Source organism: Bos indicus, chromosome 26 (genome assembly GCF_029378745.1).
Source record: "Bos indicus isolate NIAB-ARS_2022 breed Sahiwal x Tharparkar chromosome 26, NIAB-ARS_B.indTharparkar_mat_pri_1.0, whole genome shotgun sequence".
Classification (NCBI taxonomy): Eukaryota; Metazoa; Chordata; class Mammalia; order Artiodactyla; family Bovidae; genus Bos; species Bos indicus.
Genome location: NC_091785.1, coordinates 31,081,786 through 31,105,538, shown reverse-complemented (window position 1 = coordinate 31,105,538; position 23,753 = coordinate 31,081,786). Strand labels below are relative to the sequence as shown.

The window sequence follows — 23,753 nt, the reverse complement described above, 5'->3', positions numbered from 1 at the left end:
GTAGCTTGTAGATTGTTTGTAAACTGTTTTATGGTTTATAGAATGCTTATGATGAGCATATGTTCAGAGACATTGGGTTTACCAGTTGGCCTAGCAACCTGAGACCTATTTATCAGGGCATGATAGGCAGAAGGGAGCCCTGTGATTTTAGTAGCTCATTTAAAATCCTTCCTTCAACAGGTCCTTAATGCCAGTAGGTCAAAGTTCAATGCCTGAACTTGCCCTATAGGAATCCTATCAAGCTAGCCTCAGGTCAAATTATCAGTCATTATCTCAAACACTAACCTTCCACTCCTGCATACCACAAGCTTCTATTTATACCCAACTCTAATGTCCCCTGCCTAGTAGAGCCCTCACTGATTTCTGTGAAAGAAGGTCATTGTTACTCCACCCTTGTTACCAAGGTCCTTATGAACACCTCTCTCTACTGCAGTGCTTCTTAACATCGTGTGCTAATTAAAGGTTTATGTGTCTGTCTCCTCTCTTAGTCAGGGATAGTGAGCTGCTTAAGGGTTGGGGCCACATCCTAGTCATTTTCCACCCTGTACGTGTCAAGTACTGAGTACATAAATCAGTAAATAACTTTCAATGTTAGTGAAAAAAATCACTCAGGCAAACCAAAATTTTGTTTGATCTTAATAAACAGTAGCTCCCTCAACCTCATCATCCTCAAGACCATGAAGATTTCACCAATAGAGCCTGTGTATCTGAGAAAACTTAAGACCCTTGATGGAAGATTTCCTTGCATTGTTCTCCTAAATAATCAGTGTCAATCAAAAGGCTTTCTCAGAGGTCTCAAATATAACTATCTTCCTCATACAGTCAATCTGCTATGAGACGGCAAAAGCACAAGGACATTCAAAGGTTGATATATTGCTCTTGCAGGAACATGGACACCTGTGTTCACAGGGACAGCACATGGTAGGCACCCTGGTAAATATTTGCAGCATGATGAATATTTACGGTGTAAGGCAGCTCTCCCATGTTGCCAGCTTGGAAGTCAACTGTCCACACACCTCTGGTTCAACCACTTCAGTTATGAAGGAGCGAGTGGCATTGCAAGGGAAAAAAGCATTGTCAGAAGACTCAGGTTCAAGTCCTAGCCCTGCTACTTAGCAGCTGGGTGACTTCAGATAGATCACTTGCCTCTCTGGGAAAGTGTCCTCATCTGTAAAGTGGGGTTAATTCCCCTTGTCTTGTGGGGACACCACAAAATCAGTACATCAGAAGGTATCTAGCATAGGTCTGACGGGGTGGTCCGTGAACATCTGTAGGGTATGAACTTGGTTCTGTGGCTTTGCTCAAGTTCTTTCATGATGCTCAGCTTCAGGATCAAGAATTGTATTCATATCCATCTTGCTGTTGCTGCTATTTAGTCTCTGAGTCATGTCCAACTCTTTCACAACCCCATGGACTGTAGCCTGCCAGGTTTTCCGTCTGTGGGATTTCCAAGGCAAGAATACTGGAGTGGGTTGCCATTTCCTTCTCAGGAGGTCTTTCCAACCCAAAGATCAAACCTGCATCTCTTGCATTTGCAGGTGGGTCCTTTACCACCGAACCACCTGGGAAGCCCCCATAACCATATACCAGCATCCAAAACAAGAGGATGAAGGGAAAGTAGAGAACAGAAAGGAAAGACTGATTCCTTGGAAGAAAGATGCTTTATCCAACTGGACTAGAGGTGGAACTAAGAAAATCTCAGGGAAAACCATCACATACACACATACCTCGGACACCAAGTGTGACACTGGGGATAAATTCAGAGACACATCCAGTTTATTTTGGCTCTATAAAATCTGACAAAGTACTTCCCTTATGGGAACCACTTACCATGTGTGCCCAATTTTAATGCCATTCACATCATTCAATAAAATGTTGGCTTCTGTTGGTTACAGGTCAGTATGCATGCTGCATCTCATACATTGCCTATTTGTTGCAGTCAAACAGTTGCTATTTTTTAAAATGAAAGAGGAGTATGTTGACTCTGGCTTTTGTTCATATTTGTGATCAAAGAAAGGACAACTTAAAAAATATTTGGATGCACCCATTCATATGACAATTAATCAACAAAAAATGCAAAATAACAAATGTTGGTGAGGATATGGAGAAACTGGAATCCTTGTGCATTGCTAGTGGGACTTTAGACTGGTACGGCCACTATGGAAAACATCATAACAGTTCCTCCAAAAGTTAAACATAAAAATAGCATATAGGGACTTCCCTGGTGGTCCAGTGGCTAAGACTCCACACCTCCAGTGCGTGGGCCTGGGTTCAATGCCTGGTCAGGGAACCAGATCCCACATGGTCAAACTAAAACCTGGCACAGCCAAATAAATAAATAAATATGTTTTTAAAATACTATATAATCCAGCCATTCCACCTCTGGATATACATCCTAAGGATTAAAGGCAGAAACTGAAACAGATACTTATACACCAGTGTGCATAGTAGCATCATTCATAGTAGCCAAAAGTTGGATACAACCACCCAAATGTCCTACAAAAGATGAACTAATAAACAATATGTAGTATATACATAAAGTGGAATATTACTCAGCCTTAAAAAGGAAGGAAATTCTGATACAATGCTACAACATGGATGAATCTTGATGACATCATGCTAAGTGAAATAAGCCAGACATACAAGGACAATTACTGCAAGATTCTACTTGTACGAGGCAAGTAGAACAGCCAAATTCATACAGACAGAAAGTAGAATGGTGGCTACGAAGGGCAAAGAGGAAGAGGCAATAGAGGATTATTGTGAATGGGTACAGAATTTCTGTTTGGGGTGATGCAAAGCTCTGGAGCTAAACAATGATGATGACTATTCAACCTTGTGAATATATTTGACATCACTGAATTCTACCAAACATGGTTAAAACAGTAAACTTTATGCTTTGTCTATTGTACCACAATTTTTAAAAACTTTAAAATACAGATGGAATATATTTCTATGATGCAGTGATTGGGATGGCTCTTAATTTCTCCTTATTTCAATATAATTGCTGGCAAATTGGCAATGAGTGAAACATCTCAATGTCAGTGCATTTCTGGAGACCTGCATTTGGAGGGATCCTGAAGGGACAGTCTTTTCAATTCCTCTTCATGAATTCCCCAAATCCTGCCAACAGGGTTGGCAAAAAGTCAAAGGAGCCCATTCCTTCTGGAGCCTGGGACTCCCTGGCAGGTCCTTAATGGAAAACAAACCCACCATCATCCTTTTCTGAGCTTCTATATCCAGTCACCAAATGACCAGCCGGGGCTCCTCAGAATCCAGTTAGGTAGCCAGAAAAAATTCAACAGACTGGTGATATAGACCTAATAGCTTAACAGGCTACCTCTCCCAGAAATCATATTTGCAATCTCATTGAGTTTTCTGGAAACAATAGTTTAAATCGAAATGGCAAATACAAATCTGCTCTCTCAACAAATATTTGTTGCTATGGGACACACAGCAACATAGCAATAGAATACTTTTCCTTTCAAGGATGTTTGGGTCACATGCTGCAGGTAGCTGCAGATCAGGCCTGAGTCCATCAACCGCAAAGGAAAGAACAGAATGTGGAACATGGCAGAGAACCAAGGGCACCTCTGTTTCATGTCAGTCTCAGCCTATAGATCAAACCAGTCAGTCCTAAAAGAAACTGACCCAGAATATTCATTGGAAGGACTGATGCTAAAGCTGAAGCTCCAATATTTTGGCCATATGATTCGAAGAGCCGACTCATTAGAAAAGACTCTGATGCTGGGAAGGATTGAGGGCAGAAGGCAAGGGGGACAACAGATGATGAGATGATTGGATGGCATGACCAACTCAATGGACATGAGTTTGAACAAACTCCGGGAGACAGTGAAGGACAGGGAAGCCTGGCATGCTGCAGTCCATGGGATCACAAAGAGTCAGACAGGACTGAGAAATGAAACAACAGCCTATAGGTAGTGAGGCTAGAAATGCCAGGAGGCACTCACCTGGACCCAGGGTCCGTTCAGAACTTATGTTGTGACTGGACCACCCCTTGTGGTGCAAATTGTGACTGCAAGACACCCTCAGCAATAACTATCAGGAAGTTTTGAAAGATAGTGTTTGTTACTCACAAGTCCTAGAAGGTACACAGCACTCCTGAGGCCACACAGCAAGGTTCTCTGGGCAGGGGTGGGGGAGAAAGAGCCTGGGGTTTTGTTTTCACTGGAGCTGAGGGTGAGGCCTAGGGTTTCATAGGCTTACTCTTTATCAGTGAATTTAAAACATAAGAGTGGGAATTAAAGCTCAAAGAGAAAAGAACTGCACCACCAGGCAGTCATCAAAACCAACCGAAGATCTCTGAAACAAAGAAACTGGCCTGGGAAACTGTGGCTGGCAGTGTGTTTACTCAACATGTTTACTGGAGGGCGCCGTCTTTCAAGTGGAAGCCTGAACAATCCAAGCTTAAATCAGGCACTCACCTTGCAAAACGCAAAACCAACTGTGAAGGCTCAGTGCTTCACTCTGTAAGCCTCTAAGCGCAAGTCCCCCAGCCTGTAACCGAGACTCTTGGGCAGCGTTCTCTCTGGGGCCTTTTCAGATCTAAATTGCACTGATTACGCTCTGCTATGATATTCAACAGTTCAGCTCCAGCCACACAAGCCTCTCAAGTTTCTCACCTGAGCCACATTTCAAACAGAGGGCTTGGTGAGTAAATAACACTGCCTTCCCACCCAGTTAATCCCATAGGTTTCCTGAACAAGGGCAAGGCCAGTGTTGTGGTTATTGGATCACCGCCCACCCCCACTCCCACCACCACCACCACCACCAGGTTCCAGCCAAATTCCATTAACTCAAAGCTGGTCTTTTAAAACAGACTGAAACTCATTCCCAGATGAGCCGGGACAGAGCCCTAGAGGAACCTTGTTTTTGCTGGCCAAAAGCAGAAAGGATGAGTGCCCCAAAATGGCTTTGGCCCAAGAGGGTAAGGCGTTGATCCTTGAAGGAGGCAGAAAAGGAACTGGGAGAGGGGGTGGATGGTTCTATGAAGAGAAGGCGCCACGGCAAGGTGTTCCTCCTCTCTCAGCCCTCCCAGGCAGCTCAGGCCACAGCCCTCTCTGACAAGCAATCAGGCAGAAGCATGGAAGGAAGGACTGAAGGGGAACCTTGGGCTCAGGGCAAGGTGCCCAGCACCCACTCAACTGACTGAATAAGCCCGCCCAAGAGCATCAGAGAAGCTGCCAGCCCTCAAGCACTTAGAGCGGGTCCAGCCTGTGCTATAGGCTGGGCAGCCATTATCTCCTTTAATTTTCAAGCTGAAATAGAAACTCTTATCCTTTCTTTGTGATAGGACTGAGATACGAAGATATAGGCTGACCGTGCAAGAAAGCAAATGTGTAGCTCCTTTTAGCTCCCCTGAAAAGTGACATTTTTAGACTCAATTCATGCCATGCATTTCACTCACTTTCGACGGAGCCCTCATCATTTTCCTTATTAGAGGTAGAGACCTCTGCATAATCCCCACTTTTCCCTGCCTCTGTCCTTAGAACAGATGGGAACACAACTGAGGCCTCTCCAGATTGAACTTGAGTGCGAGGCTCATGTGTCTTGTCCATCCTGGATACCAAGTAAACTGAGCCAACAAGGCCACGTGGGTGACACAAGAGAAAACCATCCGAACACAGGATGTTTTGCAAAAGGTTCCTTCCCAGGGAAGGACCACCAGATACCCTATCTCCAACCTCCAGGCCTGGGGGCGAGCAGGGCTGACGCTTGCCTATTGTCTGTGACTAACACTGGGGCCAGACTTTGCAGTGTATAAGCCCCGTGTATTTTCTTGCTCTTATGGAGTCAGTTGCCTTGAAAATACCCAACAGCTGTGCATTCCACAGTCGACTGTACATTAATCATGCATCACAGGGGAAAGTGCCATCGTTGCTTCCAAATCTGCTAACACACAGACGTGCACCCAGCTTCTGAGCTGCTAGGATGTAAAGACAGGCCTCCCAACTCCAGCTGGTCCCTTTCTGTACGCTGTAAAGCCTCAGACATCTGGCTAGAAAGATTGGCAAGGATGCAGTCCCTTGGCTGTGATGTGTGTCATAAGGGTTGGGGTGCCTCTGACAAAACCCGGCTCACCCTCCCCAGACCTGAGATGGTCCAGGGCACCCACCTCATCCCTTTTCTTTCTCCCTCTATTTTCTTTCAGTCTCTCTCATAGTCAGTCTCTCTCTTGTCTATGACTCTCTCCTTCCAACAGTTCAGGACAGGACATGTTAAAAAGAATTAGACTCACAATATTCATTTAAGAACAACACAGCGGTTTCTATCTGAAGAAGGCCTACCATGTGCTTGGCCCTGCTCTGAGCCTCAGAAACACCCTGTAAGCTGTGCTTCTCTACCAAGGAAGAAGCAAAATCAACTGGGAAGGAAAGGACCTTCCCAAGTCACAGAGCTGGGAAGTGGCAGAGCTGTGACTCAAACCCTGATCTGGTTGATTCCCTCATCACACTTTTTTTTCATTCCCACAATTCCATCAGGTCCTCCAGCCATTACTGTTTCCTGGTCAGGATCCTGAAGCCCGGAAATAAAAATGACTCACCAGAGACGCCAGGCCAGAAGGGGCAGAGGCGGGGCCAGAGGTCAGAAGCCAGGCCAGAAGGGGCAGAGGCGGGGCCAGGAGGGGGGCGGGTGTAGGCGGGGCTAGAAGGGGCAGAGGCGGGGCCAGAGGCCAGGCCAGAAGGGGCAGAGGCGGGGCCAGAGGCCAGAGGCCAGGCCAGAAGGGGCAGAGGCCAGGCCAGAAGGGGCAGAGGCGGGGCCAGGAGGGGGCGGGTGGAGGCGGGGCCAGAAGGTGCAAAGGCAGGGCCAGAGGGGGCGGGGTGGGGCGGGGCCATGAGGGCGGGGCAGGGAGGAGGAGTGTCAGAGCGAGAGGAGCCTGTGAGGAAGCTTATTGCAGAAGGAAACTATGTTGTGAAACGTTTAATTGTTGCACTTGGGGGTAATTTATTATCAGGGAAATTAAGTGATGCCATTAGCCTCCTGTCGCTTTCCAAAATAAATCTGTCAGAGTGGGGTGAGGGGGGGAAAGGGAGATGAGAGCCTCTCTGCTTTAGTTTTTCTGCTGATTGCCAAATGGAGGTTCGGGCTGCATTTATCTATGGGAAGGGAGTTGGCCAGGGTCCTGGGTGCGCCTCTCTGCTACATTCAGCCCCTCTACAGCCACATTTCCATATCAGAACAAAAACGAGCCCAGCTTGAGAAAATGGGGCAAGTGCCCAGTCAACGCGGAAAGAGACCAGAGGCCTAGGAGCTGGAGCCAGTTCTGCCACCAACTGGCTCTGGGGCCTCTGGCAACTCATGCCCCAACTCACAGATGAGTCTCAGATGGCCTTGCCCTCCCCGCCAACGTCCCCTAAGTCTGATCCAAATTTCAATAATGCTTGTGCCTAACTCCAACATTTGGCTCATAAGGAGAGTTCAATCACTGGCAGTGGTCTTCTTCCCTCCCGACTGCCCGGTACACTGCTATCTGGGTCTAACAGATGTGGGCCTGAGGGAGCCATGGTGACCAGAACTGGAGCCCAGATCTGAGTCCTCAGCCAGTGCTCAAAGCCCCTGCCCGGCCCTGTCATCTCCTCCTGTGTGGGCCCAAGGACCACTCCACAGGCTCCTCAATCACCCACATCCCCTGTCTATTAACTTCCTCCTTTGCATCTGAACTAGTCCAGAGCCTGCTGCTGCTACTAAGTCACTTCAGTTGTGTCCGACTCTGTGTGACCCCAGAGACGGCAGCCCACCAGGCTCCCCCGTCCCTGGGATTCTCCAGGCAAGAACACTGGGGTGGGTTGCCATTTTCTTCTCCAATGCATCAAAGTGAAAAGTGAAAGTGAAGTCGCTCAGTCATGTCCAACCCTCATCGACCCCATGGACTGCAGCCTTCCAGGCTCCTCTGTCCATGGGATTTTCCAGGCAAGAGTACTGGAGTGGGGTGCCATTGCCTTCTCCGAGTCCAGAGCCTAACCAAAGGCAAAAGTACTTTTTTGTATTCCCAGTCCTTAACACTCAGCAGGTACCAAATATATATTTGTTGCCTTAATTGATCGCTCTGTAACATGAAATTTCTCACTTAGCTGAGCAGATAACCAGGTCATAACGAAAAGACAGAGATCTGCCTTTTTCACAGAAACTCTAAATATCTGGAGAAAAGCTGATGATCTCATAATTTCAGTCAAGAGAAGCCAAATTATACTCCTCTACCCAAGAGCTCCAATTTCCTCAGCAACTCAATGGGAGCTCCAAAGAGATGAATGCCACCAACTGACAAGGGTGCCAGAGGCCACGGGCCACAGAAATCGGCCTTCCACAGATGCCCAGCCCTGGCCATGGACCCAGGGAGCGGCAATCTCTCTCCTGGCATGGTTTCCTGGTCATTTCCTCATCTATAATGTGATAACAGAGCAGTTCCTGCAAGCAGAGCCCAAGCCCAGGCACCATGTGAGGTCTTCTGAAGGATTCAGTCCCAGAGAATCAGGACACTTCATGGTCCAAACAGGCACCAAGCTCAAAGCCAAGGGATCCCAACTCTGTCACATACAGAGATTTAAGACATGTGCCTGCCATCATCAAGGAATTACCTTGGGTCCCCAGTCACGGTTTGTGTGCTAAGGATGAAACTTCCCCACCATGGACAATGTGTCTGACAATGTCTCCCCCAGTCCACCACCAGCCTTTACTCAGTAATTCACAGCTAGAAGAAACATACACCCTAGACAGCATCTGGGTAGTTTTGTAAATCAATAAATAGCTTTGTTTACCATCAACCACTCAAACTATTTGAAGATGTGCCTGCCAGGGTAGCCAGTGAATACCAGCTGGGATTCAGATGCCTGACCCAAGCTCTGCACATCCTGGTTCCCATTCTCCTAACATGAGGGTGGAGGGTAGAGCCACCCCCACCTCTTGAATGATGGCTGCCTGGATCCCTTATCTATATCTGCTGTTAGCTAGAGGATATCAAGCAAGTCCCCCAAATCTATGTGATAAATTTGTCTCAAATTCTAAAATGCACTCAAGTCACCTGGTAAGCTATTATTAAAACACAGATTTTGATATAGTGGGACTGGAGAGGGACCTGAAATTCTGCATTTCTAACAAGCTCTACTACTTGTTAGAAATGTAGATGCTACTGGTCTGCAGACCACACTTTGAGTACCAATGCTCTAAACTCTCTGAGTCCCAGTTTGGTCCATAGAATGGGACTCACGCTAGCTACCTCCCCAGGTTGTTGGAAATTAAGCACCATGATACATGTGAAGGACTCAGCAAAGCATTTGGCACATAATGGGGTATGTAGTAAACGTGTGTTTAACCTTCCCTGCATGCCATACCCTTCCAGCTGACCCCTGAGCCAGTGATTCTGGACCTTGCTTGGCTAATAGACACCTCTGAGAACCTGATGAAAACTAAAGGCTCTTCAGCAGTTAGGAGGGGCAAGGCTGTGCTGTGCTAACACAATCTCTGTGGTTTAACACAAACAAAGTAAACTTCCTGCTCCTGTTCTATGTCCAGTGTGGGTCAGCAGAGCTCTTCTTGTTGTGGTCATTCAGAGACTCAGCCTGATAGAGACACCATCTCAATGTACAAATCCATGACCATCCTGGTGGAGGAAAGGCACAGGCTAACTCACACCTGGCACTTCCAGTACCTGCCCGGAAGTGACCTACAGCATCTCCATTCACATTCCAAAGGCCACAACAAGTCCCAAGGCAACGCCTCCCCTTCAAAGGGGCCAAAGAAGTATTTGGTGAAGAACCCTAAGGATTACCATCGACCTACTTCCCAGGGAAAAGAAAACAATATAAGCTTTCCCATAATTCCAAGAGGTCCACAGGACACCCCACCCCACCCCCCACCAAGGCAGGTCCACCCTTTACACTTTCTTATCAGGTCAAAGCAGATTGAAAAGAAGTCATGCTCATTCATCAATTCCATAAATGTCAACTGAGTATCTACCATGTCAGGCATATTCTGGGAGGTCCATGCCCTCACAGATCTTACAGAGGGGGTAAACAGATAATAAATGAGGAAGTTGCAGAGGGTAGGAAGTACTGTGAAGGTCATGAACAACAATCTGATGTCACAGAGTAACCAGGAGGTAGAGAGAGCCCTCTTTTAGATGGAGTGCTCAGGAAAGGCCACTTTGAGAGGAGATACTTGAAATCAGAAGTGAAGGATCAGAAGGAGCCAGGCTAAAAGAAGAACATTCCAGGCAGAGGGAATAGCAAGGGCCAAGGCCATGTGGCACAGAGATCCGTGTGCTGGATGGATGGACAGGCCAGTGTGCCAAGGGCTAAGTCAGTCAAGTGGGCAGTGGCAGGAGCAGTGATGGGAGGTGGAGTCAGAGGGGTCAGCAGGGGCTCGACTGCGCAGACTCTGGGTGTGTGTTTATGCCACCTGACCCAGCTCCTGGGTGTCCTTCCCCACTGCCAGGGGAGTCAGAGACATCCTGAAGACCATGGAACCAACTGGAATCTTATGACAGCACAGCCTGATGCTGAAGTCAAGACTTTGAGAGCAGATGACACTAGTGATAAACCCAGCAGTCTCGAGAACAAGATCCTCCACGAACACCCGCTTTCCCAATCTCATCTCTCCCTGCTACAACAGCCACTTGAGTGCTTTCTTCTATAACTCAACATCTCTCTCTTTTCTCTTGTAGGAAGACCCATGGTACTCTCCTCTCCTCCCCAGGGCTGCACCGGACTGGCCTCTGTGTCTCCAGAACAAGTTCTCTGCTTTCCTACCACCACAGCTATGATGTTCCTCCTTAAAATTCTGTTCCCTATCTCCCTCGCTGAACATGGACCATTCTTCCCACAGAAAACAGCTGAAATCCCACCTCCTTTCTGACACGTCTATGGATCACCCCCACACACACACACAGCTGGAGCCAGCAGACCTCTTCTTGAATTTTTACATCCTCTCCAGCACCACTGACTTGGCTAACGGCATTGGTTACTGTTTCCACACACACTTCTCATCTCTTCAAGAAAACTGTAAGCTCCTGGAGGGCAGGAATGATAACGACAAGCAAGCCCACCATGGGGACCCCCAAAGTGGTACTCAGAAAATGCTTTGACTTGGTAAGACAGAGGCAGCAAATTGGGAAACATGCCAACATTTGCCATCTGTGCCCAGACCCCCTGGATGACAAGCTTGGGCTCATCTCTGCACCCCTACCCCCTCACACAGGGCCTGGAGTTGGCCAGCACTCAATAAATGCTTGTGAAATAAACTTCCAGAGTCATCTTAGGCTGCTGTTGTGAAATAAACTTCTGGAGTCATCTTAGGCTGCTGATTTTGGATAAGTGACTTAACATCTCTGAACCTGGCTTCCTTATCTCTAAACCATGAATAACAAGTTCCTTCCACGTGAGGTTGTTTTGAAGACCATATGAAACATGAAAGGTTTTGGCAAATGTGAGTTCTCATATATTATGAGTGGTTGAATGGATCACTTGTCATTTCCCAGTGGACACCACACCCAGTGAAGGATGTGAAGCAGAGAGTTGACTGAAGCACATCCTGCTGCCAGCCAGAACAGACCAGACCAAAGCAAAGAACAACAGGATCGTGTTTCAGAGGAGAGTGTTTCAGAGGAGAGTGTCCGTGCTTTGAAGGATGAGTGCCTTCTCACCTCGGGAGACCGAACTCCGTGGACTGCATCAACAGTTTCCTTGATATCTGGTTTCCAGGTGGTCTGAGCCCATAGGAGATCAGAAGTTGGGAGGAGAGAGAGGCTGGGGGATTTATCTCCCCAGCAACTTCCCTGATGGTCTTAGCTTGGCAGTGGCTGTGTTCCTCCACCCAAGGCCACAGCTGCTGGCTGGCAGCCCTCTCCTCTGTGTAGCTTGCTACAGCTTCCATCACTGTGCTCTCCCTGGAACCCTTCAGACACAGGTGTGGTGACAGTTTTCTGCTGATACTAATCTGGGGTCTTTCATCACCCTGTTCAGTGTGCTTGAACCCTGCCCATACATTTGTAAATAGTCCACTCCATGAATTCGCCTTAATATCCAGCTTGATTATGATATCTGCTTCCTGAAATTCAACAGACAGACCTAGAAATCGAAAGAGCCGGGTTCTCATCCTGGCAATGTGACAGCTATGTGCTTTTGGGAAGCCCCCTCCCCTCTGGGCTTCAGTCTTTTCCTATGTACGGTGGTGACTTGACTAAGTGTCTCTAAGGCCCCTCTTATGCCACAACATTGTTCTCACAGATCTCCCAGGATCCCTAGGACAGTACTGTACAGAGAGACGGTGCTGGAAACTCCTTGGCCTAAGGCTGCTGGGGTTGAAAAAGGAGAGAGTGCCTGGGGAGCCCAAAGATTTGGAGGGAGGGTGTTGGGATCCTTAATTATTGGTTCAACTTAGGGACTAGACAGTGAAAGAATAAAATTACCTGGTGAGTCCTTAGCTATCTGTATCAACCAGATTTCACCAAGAAATAGAACCAGTAGGGTATTGAGCGGGAGGAGAGAGATTAAGCCAGAGAAATAGAGATTGCATGGAACTGGCTCGCATAGCCATGGAGGCTGGCAAGTCCAAAATCTACAGGCCAGGCTGCAGTCTAGAGATCCAGGGAAGGACTGAAGCTGCAGTTTGAGTCTGAAGGCAGTCTGCTGGCAGAAATTCCTCTTCTTCAGGCTTTTTCTATTAAGGAGGTCGTTGCTCTATTTTATTGAGGCCTTCCACTGAAAGGATGAGGCTCACCCATATTATTGAGGCGAATGTGCTTTACTCAAAGCCTATTGATTTAAATTATAACTTCATCCTATAAAAATCATCTTAGAAACAGAATAATGTCAAATATCTGGGTCCCAAGGCCTAGCTAAGTTGACACATAATATTAACCATAATATCTTCATTCTGACAAATCGTGTTTCCTGAGAGAAGGACCTAGACAGGACAGAGATGAGCCTGAGGACAATGTCAACTGGAGTAGAGGGGATCTGTGAGCACCAACTCCAGTGTGGTCTCAGGCAGCATCAGTAGAAGCCAAGGGATCCATGTGCTTTCAGACCAGACTGTCCCAATTCAAATGTGCATGTGAATTACCTGGGATCCTGGTTGGGGGCCTGAGACCCAGCATTTCTCACAAGGCCCCAGGAACTTCCCACAGTGGTTGGAGGGTCACAATTTGAGAAACAGGGTGGAGGGGTTAAGAGCTCAGGCCCTGGGGTTAGACTTGTCGGGTCCAGTCCCAGCTGTATCCTCTTATTGACTACATTACTAAGGGAGGTACTTACCCAGCCTGAGTCTCAGTATGCATGTGTGCTAGGTCACATCAGTCATGTCGGACTCTTTGCCACCCCATGGATTGTAGCCCACCAGGCTCCTCTGTCCACGGGATTCTCCAGACAAGAATACTGGAGTGGGTTGCCATGCCCTTCTCCAGGGGATCTTCCTCACCCAGGGATCGGACCCATGTCTCTTAGCCTTGTCCTGCAATTGGCAGGTGGGTTCTTTATCACTAGTACCACCTGGGAAGCCCAGATCTCAGTATCCTCATCTATAAAGTGGGGGGTAATATTATCAGGTGGCCAAAAAGTTCATTTGGGTTTTTCTGTAAGATGTTATGAAAAACCCAAACAAATTTTTTGGCCAGCCCAATAGTATCAATTTAAATTTAAAAGGTCATCGCACCATGGACAGAGGAGCCTGGCAGGCTACAGTCCATAGGGTCGCAAAGAGTCAGACAGGACTGAAGCAACTTAGCGCACGCACACACACACACACACACACACACACACACACACACACACACACATAATTAAAGAGAAAATGAACACGCAGTATTAGTGGCACAGAGCTCAAGCCCATTAAAAGCTTTTGGCTACCATCATCTATATGAGTACCAGATTTCTAAGGAGTCCATGTCAAGTAAGATATAAATATTAATAAATCTCATATCCATTGATCCAGATGGTAAAGGCACCTACCCATAAAACCACCAGAAGAACAGTCAATAAAATTGAGAATATTCTCCCTGGAGAAGAATAGATGTGGTAAGGAGGCAGAAGGGGAGTGGAGGCAGAACAAGAAATGCTTAAGGGCTCCCTGAACACACTTGAGTGTCAGTGGAAATGAAATGAGAATGAGCCTACAAGGCTCCAGAAGCTTAAACAAAGAGCAAGACACAGATCTGGGAGGTCAAGATGGGATCAGTAAAAGAACTAGAGAGTAATTAAAACTGCCCAGAAGTGAAGCAGGCTGCATGCACTGGGAGATCCATCCACCACCAGAGCTGGACTAGCGAGCTGCACCACCACCCCTCAGTCTCACGCTGAGAGCCTGGTGCCACAAATCCACGGGACAATTCCTCAAACCCTCCAAGAGCTTCTAGAACTCAGAGCCACTGACGTCGGTGGCTCTCTCTGGAAATGGTCTCCAACGCGTAATTGTGGTGCTCCAGTCTGCTATCCAAGGGCCTCTCCTGGGGGACACTTGGCACATTGCAGGCTTAGTCATGACACATCAGACGATTCATTCAGATTTCTTCAATTCCATTATCGGGCCCTTTGGGAGCCAAACAGGAAAAAGAAACCAGTCCAAGTGCCGGCCAGAGAAGCCGCCATGCCCAAAGAGCCCTCCCCAACCCATGAAACCACAGGCTGTCCTCCTGAGCCTCCCAGACCAAGGGTGCTGTGCTGACAGGATGCTCGGGCAGCCATGCTGCTTGGCTGGATGTTGAAACACCCTGTATACCAGTTGAGACAGTCCCCTCAGTACCCTCTGCCCCAGCCCCCTACCTTAGGCTTCCCTGGAGGGCTGAATGTCTAGCAACCAAAGGTTTAATGGCAGGCACATCAGAGATCTGGTCTGCCCAACCGGCAGTCACCAGCTGTGGAATAGCTTGCCCATCATTCTGTACCTTCTGGTTATGCCCCAGGACTCACGGGTCACAGTGTTGCTTGCCTCTTGCACAGGGGCTGAGAATTCTCTGCATGCCGAGCACAGCTTCCTGAGAGAGAAACCAATGCGTCCCCAAAGACAGGTGGCTCCATTCAGCCTTATATTTTATCTCCTGCCACCCCCTTCCCCATACAAGAGAAGACTGCCTAGAAGAGAAAGAGGATGAAGAGGACAGAATGGGGTGGGAATACCTGGGCTCAGCTGCTGGGTTGGGTGTTGGACCATCTAGGGAGACTCTTTGCCCCAACACAGGAAGGAACAATACTCCATGTCCTCCTTCCCCTTGGAGATGGGCACTCATAAGTTCTTCCTATGGGGATAGTGAACCCCTCAAGGCCAAGGACAGATTTAGGGGTCAAGTAGATAGGCCTAACCTCAAGTCCTGACCCTGCTTCTCACTACCTGTGTACTTGTGAGGTTAACTAAACCTCTTGGAACCTCATTTTTTTCATCTGTAAAATGGGAATGGGCTTCCCAGGTGGCACTAGGGGTAAAGAATCCAGCTGCCAATGCAGGCGGTGTGAGAGACACGGGTTTGATCCCAGGGTGGAGAAGGTCTCCTGGAGTAGGAAATGGCAACCTGCTCCAGTATTCTTGCCTGTAAAATTCCATGGGCAGGGGAGTCCATGGGGCTGCAGAGAGTCCAACACGACTGAGCAAAGCGACTAAGCAAAATGGGAATAAGGATAATACCTGCCTCACAGGGATGCTATGAGGTTAAAAAGACATTAAAGCATATAAAACACTTAGCCTGATCCTTGACATGCTGTACTGAATAAATGTGGGAGTTACACCTCCCTGGAGATACCCTGGCCCCGAAGCCTGGAACAGTGCAGGCTCTGACTAAATGCCCATCAAACTGAATCAAGTTAGATTCTGTCAGGAATACTCAGCAGCTCCCAGGTCTGTCCTACAGTGGATTCCAGGGGTAGAGGCAACTGGCTCCTAGTACCCCCTCTCCTAGGTCAGCAGGAAGCAAGGCCAGGGAGATGGGGGCATCCCCATCCCCCCACTTCCCAGGGAAGACAAGGCCTCTGCATTTTATGGCTCATGCAGCTGAAGCTGCTTCAGAGTCACAGCTCCTTCAGCACAGGGGTTGGGGGTGCAGGAAGGGGCATGGGGCCAGTGGGTGGAGACCTCCCAGGAGGACTTGCTCCCATCTCTATCAGGCCCAAGCAGCTTTTGCCTGAATGTTCTTGCATCTCTCTGTTTGATGCCCTCCCTGTCCTCTGTTAAAGGGCCTCCTCAGCAGGGGCTTGTCACAGTGAATCCAGAAGGGAGTTGGACGTGCCTGTCACATCAGGCCCCAGCAGGCTCCACTGACCGCTTGACCAACCCACAGAGACAGGCCCACAGGCCCCTGTGGTCTTGAACACTAACCCCCAGCCGGTCGGGGCTCATGGAGCTGGGCCACCCCACACATCTCAGTTAACAGTCAGGCATCTGTTGTGCGCCAGGCTCTCTCCGCTGTAAGGGGAGGATGAGCACTCAGTCTGTGGAGGGAAGGAGGCAGCGGGATGGCTGCTCCAGTGCCCATCATCTGAGGCCGTGGTGGACAGGGCCACAGGACCCCTCACAGATTTTCAGGTCTCCTGGGATGATTCAGGGGGATCCAGGACTAGCACCCCATCTGTCAGAGAGGTGCTCACAGACCAGTAAGATGCTCCCAGGGGAGAGGACAGAGACTGTGGGAGAACATGGGTCATTCCTGGTGAAGTGGGGGTCACAGGAAAAGCAGGCATGAGCCCCTGAAACACAGGGACACTGAGGTTTGCCCCTGGGATCCCAGGGTACTCAGGGGAACACTGACATGGAGAGAAGGACACCCATCTGCAGAGGTCAAGAGCCGGAGGAGACAGCCCTGGAAGCTCTCACATGCTGTCCCACTTCCATGGAGCTGGGGGTGACATCAGACCCTGCAGAACCCCAAGTACTCCTGCAGGTACCCACCTCTGCGAGAGGCTTTTGGAGAGGCCACGCCCTAAGAGCCAGGTCTGATTGCTTTCAGCCAATCATGGTGGTCCTTTGGGCTTAGACGGATGATTCTGGCCAATGAGATGCAAGCCTGCTAGAAGGCCACTGGGCAAGGTTTCCTTGCCTGTAAGCATAGCCACCAGTTGGCAATCACATGGATGTAGCACCTGGAGATACTGTATTCATCCAGTAATCCTGAGGAGTACCATTCTGGAGGCAGAGCTGACAGAAACTCAGAGCAAGTAGAGCTGGAGTTCAGGGGCCACAGGGGACTCCTCCCTGCCTCTGGACTCCTCCTTATGGGCAGTAATAAATGTCCTTATGCCCAAGTCCATCCGCTCACAGTTTTGTTACTGGCAGCTGAGGACCTCCTAAGAGATTTAAGGACCCCTCGTCCTCTCCTATCCCCACATCCTGCTTTAGGAACATCCAGAGCCTACCCAAACTATGGTTGCCAAATAAAATGAAGTGCTTTTTAGCAAGTAAAAATACATGACACCCAGTTAAATTTAAACTTCAGGTAAACAATGAATAATTTTTCTAGTATAAGTATGTCCTGTACTATAATGGGCACATAGTTATCCTAAAAAATTATTCATTTTTTATCTGAAATTCAAATTTAACTGGGCATCTTATACTTTACCTGCAACTCTATACCAAGTCCATCATCTTCTCTTACCTAGATGTGGACTATGCTCCACAATGGTCCCACTGTCCTGGGGGCTTCTGGATGCCTGAGAAAGCGATTTGGGGGAATATTGGCTGAGAACTTCAAGCACCTGGACCTCCTAATATGGAACTCCAGAATTAGACAAATCACCTCCCCAGCCCCAGGCAGCCTGGGACCCTCCCATCCTACTGTGGGTGGGGGAGGGGAGCTGCCATTTCCCTAACTCTTAGCAGGACCAAGAAAAATGAAGATTCAGGCAAGAGGAAATGATGGAGGTCATTTCCCAAACTTACTCATCAGCTCAATCCTGTCTGCTTTCCTCCCACTCTCTTTCCACCTGCCTCCTTGGGAGGAGAGGGGTTTGGAGTATTGGACTGACAGGTGGGCCTCAACTGGAAGAATCAACTGTGTGGCTGGAGCCTGCCCACTTCAGCAGCTCTAGGGAGCCCCGTCACCCCCACCAGCAGCAGGCCGCTCACACGAGTGCCCCTTAATGACAGGGCCTGGGTCATGGTGATACTAATCAAATGAGCCTTGACTAACAGAGCTCACTGCCAACCTCTCTGTGATTCAGTTTCCTCTTCTGTGAAATGGGGAGAAGAAAAGCCCTTAGGTCATGACCACAGTTCACCACAAGGCAATTAGCACAGCAGACAGAGTATTCCTAGATGCCCACCTGTGAGGTCACAGTGTAGAGAGGCTTCCTGGAGAAACCTCACAGAAGGTGGTGGGGTGTCCAAAAATGAAAACAACAGAAAATAGGAGTGAGCCCTGGCCGTCTGTGCGGCAGAGAAGAAACCTTGGTGCCTGGGTCCACCAAAGGGTAGCAGGGATGTCACGGAGGGAGCTTTCCTTATACTTGCTGGGGTGGAGGAAAAGGAAAAGAAAAACCATTAAGAGTGTTTACTGGTTTCCCACTCATCTCCCAGCCCTCTTTTCCAACCAGACCCAGATTGACACTGGATAGCCACCCTATATATATAAATACCATGTGCTTTGGAAGAATTGAAACCTATAGCCCCAAGAGTAGGTCTGAGCTGGGCTCAGCCATTCAGAACATTCCATCCCCTGGCCAAAGTCATCGGTCCCACGTGACCAAAGCCCATACGACCAAAGCCCATCCAATCAGAGGAATCCCTGAGACTCTCGCTTGGGGCTATGAGCCCCTCAGGCAGCCAGCAGTCACAGTGCATCAGACATACATGGAAAGAACCTGGGTCCCTGGTGACATCATCGAGGCCCTGGATCAACCTGTCCTGTGACTAGCCCACCTCCAGACTTTCTGGTTACATGAGCCAAACATCACCTTTCACGATTAAACCTTTCAAGCTGGGTGGGTGTTCCATTCCTTACAATGACGGCAAAAGTTGTTACATGTATAGTTAAGTGCTGGGCCCTGAATTAAGCTCTCCTTACACACTGTGCAATGTTGGAATTATCACTCCCACTGCCCAGAAGGGAAACCTGAGGCTCAGGAAGTGCAGTCACCAGCCCAAGGTCACACAGCTGGAAGTGGCAGAGCTGACTCCAGGGTCTGGCTCCTGGTGCCTTCCCGCCAGTTCCTTTAGGCCCTGGGACAAGCCAGCACCCTCACTGAACACTGTTGAGGCTGTTCCAGAGAGAGGATCCTGAGAACTTTGAGTCTTTTCCCAGAAAAGCTGGATGGGGCAGAGGCCTAGACTCTGGGCTGGTGGAGCCCTGAGTTCCGATCCTGGCATCCGAATTAGTGGCTGTGTGACCTTGGGCAAGGTGCTCCCACCTCCTGAGGCTCAGTTTCCCCATGTGGGAAGTCAGGGTTGAGCTACGACCCCCTTATATCACCTGTTTTGTTGTTGTTGTTCAGTCACTAAGTTGTGTCCAACTCTGCAACCCCATGAACTGCAGCACCCCAGGCTTCCCTGTCCTTCACTCTCTCCCGGAGTTTGCTCAGACTCATGTCCATTGGGTTGGTGATGCCATCCAACCATCTATTACTTAAAAATACTTAGGTATGAATTGTTGTTGTTCAGTTGCCAAATTGTGTCCAACTCTTTGTGACCCCATGGGCTGTAGCCCACCAAGTTCCTCCGTCCATGGGATTTCCCAGGCAAGAGTACTGGAGTGGGGTGCCATTGCCTTCTCCAATGTGGCTACTAGAATATGTTAAATCATGTTTGTAGCTCACACTATTTCTACTGGACAGCACCGCTTGGAGGCATAAATTGGGGGAACAGGGCATGTAAACATTTGAGTCAGGCCCAACACTGTTTATAGGCTTCCCTAGTGGCTCAGCTCAGAGAAGGCAGTGGCACCCCACTCCAGCACTCTTGCCTGGAAAATCCCATGGATGGAGGAGCCTGGTGGGCCACAGTCCATGGGGTCGCTAAGAGTCGGACACGACTGAGCGACTTCACTTTCACTTTTCACTTTCATGCATTGGAGAAGGAAATGGCAACCTACTCCAGTGTTCTTGCCTGGAGAATCCCAGGGACGGGGGAGCCTCGTGGGCTGCCATCTATGGGGTCGCACAGAGTTGGACACGACTGAAGTGACTTAGCAGCAGCAGGAGCAGTGGCTCAGCTGTAAAGAATCTGCCTGCCAATGCAGGAGATGTGGATTCAATCCCTAGGAAAATCTTCTGGAGAAGAAAATGGCAACCTATTCCAGTGCTCTTGCCTGGGAAATCCCATGGACAGAGGAGCCTGTGGGCTACAGTCACAAAGAGTCAGATGCAACTAAGCGACTGAACAACAACACTGTTATGATGAAACTCATTTTGTATGACTTTCTGAGGATGTATCTGCTTCCCAGACCCTTGGGTGGTGGTATTAAAACTGTGCATTGGTTGACCAGCTCTGTTGGTCCCATCTCTTTCCTAAGCCCTGAGAAGTTGGAGCAGAGGCCTGAGGATAAAAGCCAGGGCATGATGCTGGGTGCCCAGCAGGGCTTCCATTGAAATCAGTAGAGGATGATGGTGACCATGACATAAGTGAAATTCTCACTGCGTCTCTTTGGGGGAGAAGCCATGAGGGCCAGACCAGGCCCCATGAGGTGTCAGCCAGCCCAGTCGTATGGAGGCAGGTGAAGGAGGGCTCCAGAAACACTCATGGTGCCTGAGCTGTTTCTCTACTCCTGCTCAGCTCCGAGGGGCCTGTGGACCCCCTCCCTTGCTAGCTGCAGTCCTCCAAGTCCGCCTGCCGTGCTCCAAGATGGGATGGGACTGTAGCTTCGGGGGGAGTTGCTCTCTCTCCCTGTCATTCCAGGAAGTAGGAAAAGCTGGGTGTGAGAATGAAGTGGGCCCAGAGCCCACTCAGCTCCAAAAGACACCACATGCCGCACAGACACACGTTAAGTGTAGAAGCTCCCCAAGAAAGGAGAAAGAGTGCATCGACACACTCCCCACATTGCTTCCCCGATGGTGGCCAAGCCCTGCGCAGGCTAGGGCTCAGCCTCGCAGAGCTGGCGTCTGGCTGAGGAGGGACGCGGTGGAGCACTCCCAACCCTGTGCAGAGCTCCAGGTGTCCTGGCCTTTTGCACACACAGCCCCGGCCCCCACACATGCTGTTCCTCACCTGGAACTGCAGCCCCACCTGATAAGCCTACCCTTCTTCCCTCAAGCCTCAGCTGGGTTCAGGCTCCCCGGCCCCTAGGATGCCATCTTCCATGTCCCCCAGTGGCAATGGCCCCTCAGCCTCAATCACACGGCCACACCCCGTGCCCCTCTCCATCCATGCCATCTTGCCAGCCCCCGGCTCACCAAGGGAGGACTAGAGACACGGCCCTGCCCAGCAGGCTAGCTCCGCTGTGATGTGAAGGCGGGAAACCAGCCCTGTTTTATCTCAGCCATCCCTCTTTTCTTCCAAACCCGAACTAGAGGGCATCTTACCAAGCACATTTAATCATTGCTGTTCCCCCTTTCTCTCATTACAACAAAGGTGATTTAAGGCCTGTCCTTGGCAGTTTGGAACCAATAGGACTAGAAACTCAAGTCACTTTGCAACACAGCCTGGAGTTCCTTCATCATCATGTCAGAATTCACCCCCATAAACCTTCACCCAGACTTTTCCGTGAGCCAGGGACCCGGCCACACTGCAGAGTCACCTAACCGTCCCCACTCCGTGGAGCCTGACGGACTCATAAGGGAACAGCTGCTGTATCCTGAGCTGTCTGTAACAGGGAACTGAACACCAGGCTGTGGGGAGCAGATGATGGAGAAGCTGAGTCTGTCTGGAGGAATCAGGGAAGACTTCACAGAGGAGGTGACTAGGAGCTGTGCTGGGTCAACCCTCCCATCCGTGGTCACCCCACAGGCCCATAAAGTGATGAGCAGATCATGTAGGACTGGGACTGGGGGCAGCTGGGTCGGTCTCCCTCCAGCCTTGGCCTCTGGGTCAGTGGGCTTCATTGCACATGCTCACTGCCCAACACTCCCTTCCTGGGTTCCCTGAATGCCTGCTGGGGTCCCTCTTCCTCTCAGTGTGACTGGATCAGACCCTACAGCTGGGCATACAGTTGGGAAATTCCTGTACCATCTGCCTGATATAGGCTGGGACTGGCCACGCTCACGAACGACACAAAAGCAGGAGAGTCACATGCCCAGTGCCTCCCACTTTTCTCTCTTTCCAGCCTTCCTGCTCCTGCCCAGACTCATGACAAAAAGGCCACTGTACCACATGGAGAGGGGGTCCCCAGGTTTCCATGGAGAGCCCTCTATGACGCCCACAGCAGCTGTACCTTGAAGCCCAAGGCCTGCGCTGCCCTGGCAGGTACCAAATAGAGCTGACCCCAGGTTGGCAAATCATTAGGTACTCCTTAAAAACTAGTTCTTCCTGAATTCAGAGGAAATTAGAGAGGACCTGGGATGGTGATCCTCAGCCTTTCCTCCAATGCCCTGAACCATTCAGTTCTGGCCCCAAAACTACCCAGTAAACTGAAAGCTCATCAGAGAGGTGTCTCCACCCTGTCTAGGGACCATCTGTGTTCTCGGCACACACTGAGAGGCCATCCAGCATCCCAAACAACCTACCCCAAATCTCCGAAAAATCACAGGACTTGTCCTGAAAGCAACTCCATTAAATGTTCATCACATTAAATTTCCAGTGGGATTCTTGTATTTCCTACAGATGGGGCTCCAGGCAGCTTCCTGGCTGGTCACATATCAATACTGGTAAGGTCCCAGGAGAATTCCCTTGGCACCACAGACCCACAAATGACAGTAATTATCTTGATGACACCAGGTCAGACCCTGGTCATTGCAGCCGCTTTTCTTCATTGCCGTTCACTGCCAAAAGGACAGACGATGTCTCTTGGCTCATCTAGAACAAACCAGAGACATCTACAGCAGGGCTATGTCTGTCCGTGTCATGACTCTTTAAAGAATTAGTAGTTCCCAGCCAGCCTCCTTGACAGCATGTTGAAAGACAGAAAAGATGGGGATGCTAAGGTAAAGAGGAGGGTGGAAGGTTGGGAAATATATAGAGAGATGGTATATTAGCTATGAGAAATAATAGTATTATTAATATTTCTGATAGTTACCATTCACTGTGCACTCAATACATACCTGGTGCTGAACTCACACACAGCACTCATTATCCCATTCCACCCAGCCTGTGAAGGGATAGTATGATTCCCATCTTACAGATGAGGAAACTGAGGCTCAGAGAAGATTAGTGACAGTGCAGACATTCGAGCAACAAATGGAAAAACCTGGATACACACCCGTGTTTGTCTGAACCTCAAGCTCGTCGCATCTGTCTGGTTGCGGACACCAGGCCTGGCTCCATTGCTTCCTAACTTGGTGGGTCCTGGGCCCACATTTCCATCCCTTTCTGTTTCTTCGATTGTAGCATGAGGATGATGCTGTGGTTGATTAGCAATGCCTGTGATGGACACAGACAATGGCATGAAGAGAGGAATGATGGCACTTGTGCTAGCCCCTATTTGAAGGATTAACTTAAATTCCCCACTCCCACCTGTCCAGGCTGTAGCCATTAAACCTTTAAAATAAAAGGTCAGTTGTCTAACACAGGGGTCCAATAGGCTGTGCCCAGCACAGCCCACTATACACTCCAGAATGGTTCAATCTCTATTCAGATTCCAGAGTGAGCTTCCTGCAAAATATACGCAAACAGCTCCCCACTCCCTCCAGCAACACACATGACCGTTCAAATTCTGGAACCAACTTCCCCCCTAG

At 49.3% G+C, this 23,753-nt stretch overlaps 1 long non-coding RNA gene across 4 annotated transcripts in view; it reads right to left on the bottom strand.

Moving 5' to 3' along the window:
• Window positions 1-853: 853 nt before the first annotated feature.
• LOC109553241 (uncharacterized) overlaps window positions 854-23,753 on the bottom strand; it is a 46,417-nt gene continuing 23,517 nt past the window's right edge. For all 4 annotated transcript variants that reach the window (XR_011564286.1, XR_011564287.1, XR_011564288.1 and 1 more), the window contains one exon: window positions 854-23,439. This is a non-coding gene — a long non-coding RNA (uncharacterized lncRNA). The remainder of the gene's footprint in view (window positions 23,440-23,753) is intronic.